General features: G+C 50.2%; 1 protein-coding gene across 1 annotated transcript in view; it reads right to left on the bottom strand.

Annotated features, from left to right (window-relative positions):
• The window catches only part of HDAC7 (histone deacetylase 7), a 38,453-nt gene extending 38,240 nt beyond the window's left edge, over positions 1–213 (bottom strand). The window contains exon 1 of the mRNA XM_011936274.1: positions 193–213. The gene's annotated coding sequence lies outside the window, so the exon portion shown is untranslated. The remainder of the gene's footprint in view (positions 1–192) is intronic.
• Positions 214–10,168: the final 9,955 nt, after the last annotated feature.

Raw genomic sequence — 10,168 nt, 5'->3', positions numbered from 1 at the left:
CCGCGGCCCCGAGCCCGAGCCGCCGCGAGGCGCTCGGTGCAGTGCACAATTCCCGGAAACCCAGCTACCTGGGCGCACGCACCCTCGCATACACAGCGTATACGAGCACGCATCCATGTTTACAAGGGGCAGAATCATTTACACAGCACACACTGGGGCTTCGGGGTGGACCCCCGTGCACACATTACATACCCGTACAGCCCACAAGCACGCGGGCACAGTGGGACACGCGTGGAGTCCCATGTCCCATACAAGGAATCCCAGACGAACGCCCCCCACCACACACACACACATAAGCACGACTTGCCTCAGGAAAGTTCCAGGATCTGATTTGAATCACTGCCCAGCCCTCCCCCACTGGCACCCCCACACACACACACCATGCCTGCTGAGGGGAACGGAAGGGTCCAGCCTGTTCCTATTAAAAGAAAAAGGGTGTGGGGGTGGTGCAGATTTTGAAAGTTTTCTTTTTTTAAAGAAATTTCTCAAGGGATTTCCTTCCCTCCTCTCCTCTTCCTCTCTTCCTCCCATTCCTCTCCCTCCACAACCCCCCTCTTTCCCCCTCCCGGTCCCTATGAGTCAAACTTCAGCAATGTGCCCAGTGTCCCCCAGTGCATTACAGCGGATCACAGAAATGTTCCAGTCTGTGAGTCGGAATGCAGCCGCCTCCAGCCCTCCCTCAGCTAATAAACTCAGCTCAGGGCCGGCTTTAGGCAGTGGCCCTCCCTGCCTCTCCCTCCTCTTTTAGCTGGAGAGAAGGTCAGATTCAGGGGTCAGGGGTCAGGGGTTAAGGACCTCGCCATTGTGCTTCCTGGGCTAGCTGGTCAACCATGTCTGCCTCCAGCAATCTGGAGCTGCTCCTAGGAAGAGGAGAGGTCCACCACGCAGGAACACTGGACTCTCTGCAGCGTGAGGTGCCACCACTGCAAACCAAGGAGCAGCTTCCCCTGACCCCATCCTATCTCGCACAATCCTAAGAAACCCCAAGAATCCAGAGAAGGAGAAATTGAGGCAGCCCCAGAGGTGGAGTCAGGTCTGATCGGAAGCAGGAGCCCACAGTAGCCTAGGAGGGCTTGGCCATGCTGGTCGTGAACTTCAAACCATAGATTCTATTCTGTTCCCTCAGGCACAGCTCAGGATTCACTGTCTGTTGCTACCAGCATATGCAGCATGGGACTTCTTACTTCAACCCCTTTCCTTGTCCCAGTTCTCCGTTGACAGGCAGATCCAACCCTTCTGCGCTTGTTAACTTATCCTCCCAAATGCCTTTCCTGGCATTCAAGCCCTACTACAACCTGGCACCAGACTCCATACACATCCCTGCCCAGTGCCTCCTGGTACTTCGGGCTCAGTAGTGTTAGTCGCTATTATTACTATCATTATTTCCAACAGACTGGGCTGCTAGCTGCTTCCCATTATGTCCTCACGCTTCCGCACTCCCTTGCCTTCGCTTATCATGCTCCCTCCAAAATAAATGTCCTCCCCAGCCCCTTTCTCCTTCTGTTGAAATCTTTCCAATCCTCAAGACCCACTCCCTATCTAGTGGGAGGGAGGGAGGGAGGGATGGAGGAATGGAGGGAAGGAAGGAAGGACTGGAAGGAAAAGAAAGTGACTGTACCATTTTCTCCGGGAGGCTTTCCCAGATTCCCACACCCAAGAAGGATTCTTCCCTGAACTGTGTGATCTTTATACATTGACCTTCACCCACCTAGTCTACTTGTATCAACTCTTCCTTCTAAGAGCATTCAAGAGTGGATATCCATGAGTCTAGCTACTGCCTTAGTCATGGGTGCATTTCTTGCAGTGTCTTGCACAGAATTCAAACTTGTTGTGAGTTATTTGTCCAATTGGGACAGATGTTCATGACTTTTAAGAACCTTCTCCAGGCTGGGCGCGGTGGCTCAAGCCTGTAATCCCAGCACTTTGGGAGGCCGAGACAGGCAGATCACGAGGTCAGGACATCAAGACCATCCTGGCTAACATGGTGAAACCCCGTCTCTACTAAAAAATACAAAAAACTAGCCAGGCGAGGTGGTGGGCGCCTGTAGTCCCAGCTACTCGGGAGGCTGAGGCAGGAGAATGGCGTAAACCCGGGAGGTGGAGCTTGCAGTGAGCTGAGATCCGGCCACTGCACTCCAGCCTGGGCGACAGAGCGAGACTCCAACTGGATACCTACAGTACACTCTTTCACCCCATAACTACCCATGCTGACTCTCCAAGACACATGCTGTTCCACCTTAGGTATGTCATCCCCAGCCCTCAATTCCAAGCCAGATCATCCTCCTTCCACATGCCTCTTTGGTGTCCACAGACTCCTGAAAAACTACTTGGTTACTGCAGACCCCCAGCCACATGCTTTCTATCTCCCTTGTCTAGTTCCACAATTGCTCCCAACCCTCAACACACACATATCTGTAGCTCTTATGTAGCTATTTCTGTGCTAAAGCCAGGCCCTTTTATGCTCATTTCTTCCATGTGCATTGTGCGTGCATTTATTTGTGAGTCTTCTTTCTCTTTTTAACCTCATCACTGGATTTTGAGTGATCTGAATAAAAAGGCTATCTCCCTGCCTGTCTGTCCACACACTGCCCAACATGTGGCTTTCTACACATACCAGGACTCACTGCCTCCAACATATAGTCAGAGAAAAAGACAGCATGTGCAACCTGCATCTGGGAAAGCTGGACTGTGTCTCTCCTTCCCCTGCCAGATTTACTTACCAGACCCCGCCTCATGGCAGAATCTTAAGCCAGTTTCTAAGTCACATGTCCCTTACCAGGATAAATTAGAAAGCCTCCAAGAACCTTAGAGACATGAGACAGAGAAATGCAAGCTACCTCTGTCTCCTGTAGCCTGGTTACCATGGGGAGCCTTTTTTTTAAAAAGCTCTTGAGTCCAGGCCTCTCATAGCTTGCGCAGCTGAACACCTAGCAGAAGAGACTGGCCCCAGAGGACCTGCCTTGGCTTCCTGAGCCTTCTCTAGAGTCTTTGGCCAGCACAAAGCCTGAAGACACCCCTATCTGCTTCCCTTTGGGACTCTGGGCCTACTTGACTTTCTCTTTCTCCTTTTCCTCTCCTTCTTTCCTTAGTTAGCTACTGTTTACCATTCACTGTGTAGTAGTCCTTGCTATCCCCTGGACAAACATTAGATCATTTATTCTTAACAATAATTCTTGTTATGCTCATGAGTAAGCATGGCCTTTATGTTTAAGAAACCTGACCAAAGTTGCGCAACTAGTAAGTGACGGGGCCATTCGTTCATTCAACAAATATTATTGGGTGCCTACTTTGTGCCAGGATTTAAAGCCCCAGAAAATTATCCAAACTTTCTGATACCCTCTGTTCCCAACCTTCTAGATGTGGAGGCCACAGCCACAATTCCTCCCCTAGCCTGCGCTTATCCTCACACACTTCCCACAAGGCCAACCAGAAAGTGCTCCTTCCCCAAGGCCTCAGTGAGATCTCAGTGGACACCCATTGTGTTGGGTTAGTTTGGATCTTGCATTTCAGTTTCTGGATCTGGAATCAAATGCCAGTTCATAGGGTTTGGGACTTGCAGATTAGTAGGGGAGATTAGGTCCCCAACTCCAAATAAAGGGTTTAATGGGACCAGACATAAGAGATATAAGAAGTAGAGGAAGGAAAAAAGAAAGGAAAGAAGAAATGGAAAAAAAAGGAAGGAAAGGATAGGAAAGGAAAGGAAGGAGGGAAGGAAGGCCTGGAAGAAAAAAGAAGGAAAGAAAGATAATTTAGGATTTATTGAGCATGTTCTACATATCACATACTGTTCAAAGCCCTTTCACTTAAATCTCATTATTATCCCCATTGTTTCCATGAGCAAAGTAAAACTCAGAAAGACAAAATGATCTGCCCAAGGCCACAGAGCCAGTAAGTTACTTAATCCCAAGTATGTCTGATTCAGAGCCTGTACAATTTCCTAGCAGGTCAAAACAATGAAGAAGCCATTGCCAGGGTCTCCTGTTCCAGTATAGCCTGCTTCCTTGAGGTCCCTATACATCTCATTCCAAATGCCGAGTTTCTGACCCCAACCATGTGGTCTCGTGCCTGTTTCCCACCTTTCTCTGTTGCACAGCACAGGCAGAATCAGAGGAACCGTATAAGTATTCTAGGTAGGGTTGGGGGTGTGGCTTTGGGGTACAGGCAGGCAGTCCCCTATCTAGGATTTCACAATCTGAGGGAAGAGGTGCCAAATCCTTCTGGGCTAGAATTGGATGGCTAGATCAAGAAGAGGCTGCAGTGTGGCTATAAGTACCAGGGCCTCAGGTTGGGAGGGTAGATGACTGTGGGGACTGGGGCAGGTGGAGAGAACTAAGCTGGTCCCTTCGCCTTACCCCCATCTCCCTACAGAGTCAACAAAGGTGATGTGGTTTCCCCTGTGGTCTGTTGCCCTAGACACCTGCAGTTCTGAATATACATGTATGTGTCTATGTGCCAACTATGTGGCAGGGGACACAAGGAGAAAGCACTGGGACAGGATGGGGAGGGGCAGGAAGCCAGACAGTCTCCTCAAGCCCAAGACAGAGAAGGTACCACGAATGAAAAGATGGCAACGGTCACCCCTTTGACTATGCCAGGTCCCCAGCCAGGAGCATCAGGAGAGAGCTAGAAAGGAGACATTGTGGGGATCAGGAGCCTGGGCTGGTAGTCAGGGAACTTGAGCTTTAGGCCCAGTTCTGCCATTAACTTCCTGGGTCACACCTTTCTAAGTCTCAGTTTCCTGCTTTGTAAATAGCAATATCTTGGCTACTTACCTCACAGGGCTGGCCTGAAATCAGATGAAGAATACATAAAAGGATTTGTACCACTGTGAGTTTTAGAATTATTGTCCTGATGGCATAACAAATATTACAATTGCTTACTTTAGTTCCTGGATACACAACACACCCAGAGTGTGGAGATAAGAACATTAAAAACAAAAACAAAAACAAAGCCCCTGCCCTTCTATTGGTCACAGAGTGTTGAGGAAACAAAACAAACATAAAATACTTGAAAGCCTCTTGCAACGCCAACTATTTTAAAAATCTCACCGTGTGATCTTGGCCAAGTTGCAACCACCCTGGGCCTTAGTTTTCTCATCTATCAAATGAGGAGGCTGCTTTAGATCACCTCTATTTGTTTTTCTGAGTCTAAAGCAGTTTTCTGATTCTGTTAGTCCAAGTGTAAATGAGTGTATCGCAAAGAGGGAAGACCGGAGTACATCAGGGCTCAACATGGCCTCAATGAAGCTGGTAAGTGTCCGTCAAACTGGGTTTTGAAAGAGCCCAGAGATGTGGATCAGAGTGGGGAGAGAAGAGGGGGTGACATTCCAGGTAGAGAGAATGGCATGTGCAAGGGCGAGGCAAGGAAGCAGAGGGTGGCAAACAGATTAGCCAGGCTCAGGAATGAGGTTGGCAGGATTGGAGGGGCCTGGGGAGGAAGTCGGGAAAGGAAGACTAGAAGGGGGCAGTCCCAGGGCTGAGTGGCTAAGATGTGAAAGTGGGGGAGGAATATGGGTGGGGAGAGACGCTCTCAGCCCGAGTTCGGTGCCAAAGCCTGTGGAGCCAAACTCCACCCGGGGGAGAGGGAAAGCAGGGTCCCCTTGCCAAGAGGCCCCACCCACCAGGGAAAGCCCTTCCCTCCCTACCCTCCTCTCCCAGCTTCCCTCCCAACCCTGAGGTAAGCAAGGCCCCGCTTAGGCCAGAACCTTGTTCATGGCGGAAACACACAGATGGGCAGCCACCACATCCTTCTATAACAATGGTGCCAGCAGCAAAATAATAATAATGATAATGATGAAATAAACTACCCATCACCTGCTCTCTGATAAAACCCCTCAGCAGCAAAACCTCACGATGTACCCAATCCATTTACTAGAATATTTGCTCCCAAAAGCTGCAAGTGTTTTATAAGATTATCTAGTCTCCAGGATCCCCTAAACCTAACACTATATCAAAACCACGTAGGCCGGGTGCAGTGGCTCACGCCTGTAATCCCAGTACTTTGGGAGGCCAAGGCAGGTGGATCATCTGAGGTCAGGAATTTGAGACCAGCCTGGCCAGCATGGGGAAACCCCACCTCGCCTAAAAAATACAAAAATTAGCCAGGTGTGGTGGCACATGCCATTAATCTCAGTTACCCAGGAGGCCGAGGCAGAAGATTACTTGAACCCAGGAGGTCGAGGTTGCAGTAAGCTGAGATTGCGCTACTGCACTCCAGCCCGGGCGACAGAGCAAGACTCACTCAAAAAATAAATAAGTAAATAAAAACCACTTAAAAGAACCTGTGGAAAAAAAGTTTCCTGAGTCCTATCCCAGACCCCATCAGACTCTTTGAGAAGGTTGGATAGTACCCAGGAACCTGCAGCACCACAGGTAATTCTAAGGGTGGTTAAGTTTGGGACTCCCTGGTCTAATCCAAACCATTCCTTTTACAGATGAGGAAACAGAAGACATGAGGAGGATGTAAATTGCCAGAGATGACATGGTTAATCAGGGCCGGGGCAGGCAGAGAACTTGGGCCCCCAGGCTTCTAGGTCAGCGCTCCTTCCACAGCCCTCACTGCCCAGCCCAGAGATGCCTGTGCCAGCAGAGATTATGGTCAGGGAGGCAGCCACTGGGCCATATTCTAATCATGAGTGAGAAGAAATTTGTCTGAGTTGCAAAATGCCTTTCTGCAGCCAGCTTACCATTACTTGCTCCAGTGGGCCCCTGCAGGGGTACTGTGGTCCTCCCGCTGGCAGGCTTGAGCTTCGGCCTTGCCATATGCCCCAGCACAACCCTCCAGTTGCCCAGGGGCTGTACTGGCTGGCAGACAGGATCCCACTTTACTACAAATCTCAATGCTTCCTATTTGGAGGCACGTACCTCTGACTCCAGAATCTCCAGGAGAGACCCCTGAGAAGGTCTTGGCCTGAGGACGCTCACCTCTCTTTCCCCAGGAGTGTCTTTTAGGGTGGGTTTGGATTATGCGCCTGTGAATCAGGAGATTAGAGGCAGGAAAGAGAGCAATGAGCTGAGGGCGGCTAAGCTGAGAGGCAAGCAGGGGTGTCCTGGCTGAGAACTTGAAAAACTCCACCCGTGATGATCACCATTATACTCCTCTTCATCAACACACATTTGTTGAGCATCTACTCTGTGCCAGGCACCGTGTCAGGCTCTCAGGCACAGAGGCAAAAAAAAAAAAAGCCACAGTGAGGAATTCCTCACCTCCTGGGGAGCAGGATACAGTCTAAGAACAGAACCTGGAGTGGAGAAAACTGTTGGATGAGGGATTCGAATAACATATGCCACAAAGGAGAGGGTGGATTCAGAGTCACCAGAGTTCCAAGCAGGGAGAGACCTAATGGATCCTGGGATCAATGTGGATTGGGGAGACGGTTCTGCCCTCACCTGCTCTCCTCTGTGCTTGGGGTCTGAGGAAACCCAGAACAGTGATTCTAGAAGTCTGTCTCATCAGATCCCTCACTCCAGCTTGGCCTAAATGGCTAGGGGTGGGAAGGCAGAGGAGGCAGAGACAATGTGCAGACATCTCCCTTGGGCAGACGCTGAGTCCTGGGCTCCAGGGTTCCCTGCACTGAGCTTTCTCTCTCGCTCTTTTTTTTTTTTTAAACAGAGTTTCACTCTTATTGCCCAAGCCGGAGTGCAATGATGCAGTCTCGGCTCACTGCAACCTCCGCCTCCTGGGTTCAAGCAATTCTCCTGCCTCAGCCTCCCGAGTTGCTGAGATTACAGGCACGCACCACCACGCCTGGTTAATTTTTTGAATTTTTAGTAGAAACGGGGTTTCACCATGTTAGCCAGGCTGGTCTCGAACTCCTGACCTCAGGTGATCCATGTGCCTCGGCCTCCCCAAAGTGCTGGGTTTACAGGCATGAGCCACCAAGCCCGGCCCCCTGCACTGAGCTTTTAAGAGCTCATTTAGGCCGGCGCGGTGGCTCACACCTGTAAATCCAGCACTTTGGGAGGCTGAAGCAGGCAGATTACCTGAGGTCAGGAGTTCGAGATCAGCCTGGCCAACATGGCAAAACCCTGTCTTTACTAAAAACACAAAAATTAGCCAGGCCTCGTAGCGGGCGCCTGTAATCCCTGCTACTCGGGAGACTGAGGCAGGAGAACGGCATGAACCCAGGAGGCGGAGGTTGCAGTGAGCTGAGATTGTGCCACTGCACTCCAGCCTGGGTGACAGAGCGAGACTCCACCTCAAAAAGAAAAAAAAAAAGAGAGATAATTTAAAAGCACCCAGAGGAGTGGACAGAGTGAGGAGATGTTGTACTGTGGTTATGAACAAAGATTTGGTATCGAGCTGCTTGGGCTGGAGCTTGTTGCTTCCCCACTGCTTGACCTTACAATATTATTTAGCCTCGAGGAGTCTTGGTTTCCCATCTGCAGATTAGGGGATGAAGTGCCTGCTATATTAGGGTTGTTGCAGGGACTGATGAGATCGGGACATGAAGTACTTAACTATAGTGCCTGACACACACTGAGCTGTTAGGGACAGAGCTCCAATGCTCACATCAGTAATAGAAGAAAGACAGTGTCCTGTCTCTTCTGTCTCCCTAAACCTGTTTTCCTCTATAATTTGAGGTCTCAAAGTGATCACTGAGCTGATTTATGCAAACGAATCCAATAGGGCCTATTGCCCAAGCTGACCTTTCTAGGGTGTACAGCCAGGCTACAGAAATGGGAAAATAGGTGCAACCTTCCTGATCCTCCTGAGATCCTCAAGTGTTGTCTTGAAGTTGAGGGGAACCTGGACCAGGCTGCAGGGAATGCCACAGGGACTGCAGAAAGGGCCTGGCCTCCCCTCCCAAAACACTGCACATCTGGAGTGATCTGCCCATCTGGCTGCATCCCTGGGGCAATGGCCACAGCTGCTATTTGAGGGAGGAGACATCCAGCTCCTTAGCCAGTGCCTGGGGGTGGGGGGGGTCGGGGGGGCTATAAATAACTAAGAGGACCAGGGGGCCAAGGTTGACCTTTGGGGGGCAGGAGCTGGTGACTTCCCCCTCCTTGCTTGAGTCCAGAGCCAGAGTTTTAGCAAAACAGGAAGAGGCAGCAGCAGCTTCTGGGAAAGTGGGAGTGGCTCCCCTTCCCCCACTTGCCTGGGGCCTTCGGATCCCAGCCAGGACCTGGGAGAGGTGGAGTCATCTAGGCAAGAAGAGGGAGGGGCAGACCCACGCAGACTGGGCCCCAGCTTCAGTGCCCTCAAATGGCGCAGCCGGGGCACAGGAAAAGGAGAATGAGACAGAGAAGGGCAGCCCAATGGAGTATATCTGCTACCCCTGGTCCCCTCCTGTTTCCTTCTGTTCCCCAGGAAGGATAGGCATTAGAAATGGAGCTCAAAATGTGCCTGTGACCCAGGTAGTATACAGGGAGGTTCAAGGTCAAGTTGAGCACACCTCCATCTCTCATCCCCTCCCAGCTTGCGGGGGGCTGAGCCTGAGCCCAAGTAGGTAGGAGGGAGGGCTCTAGACAGGGGGAAGGACACTTCTGGGCTTCTGGAAAGAGATCCAGGACCTGGCCTAGGTGGAATGATAGAAAAATCTTCCAATGAACTATCAAGGTGAGGCAATTCAAAGGTCTGGGTGGTCCTGGGTGAGTGCTTTTCCAGAATAATGGGGCATCTACAGAGACAAGCTCAGGAGAGCTAAGCCTCAGTCCAGAGACCCTCATGAAGTCAAAGACTGAAGGAATTATCCAGGAAATGTTGCCTGGCTTGGCTTTGCCTGAGTGAGGCTGGCCACTGAGAATCTGTCCTTCGGTGTCTGGAGACATCTGGCTGGAGCTCTGGCTGCCCCACACCTCTAGTAGGGTCTGTACCTGTGTCTGTCATGGACTGCCCTTGTCTCCTGAGCCTGGAGCCCCACATTTCACCTGCTGGGAGGGTCTAGATCAGCGCTGTCCAATAGAAACAGAATGTGAGCCACATATGTAACTTATTTTCTATTAGCCACATCAAAAAAAGGAAAAATAAACAGGTGAAATTCATTTTAGTAGTATATTTATGTAACCTAATAGAGTAAATCTAAAACATTATTTTGATATGCAATCAAAATAAAAAATTACTAATGAAACCTTTTACATTTTTTTTCCATACTCAGTGTTTGAAAGCCAGTGTATATTTTATACTTATAGCACATTTCAATTCTGACTGGCCACATTTCAAGTGC

This window comes from Colobus angolensis, unplaced genomic scaffold, assembly GCF_000951035.1.
Source record: "Colobus angolensis palliatus isolate OR3802 unplaced genomic scaffold, Cang.pa_1.0 Scaffold151, whole genome shotgun sequence".
Lineage (NCBI taxonomy): Eukaryota > Metazoa > Chordata > Mammalia > Primates > Cercopithecidae > Colobus > Colobus angolensis.
The sequence above is the reverse complement of the archived record's forward strand: the minus strand, read 5'-3'. Positions and strand labels throughout refer to the sequence as shown.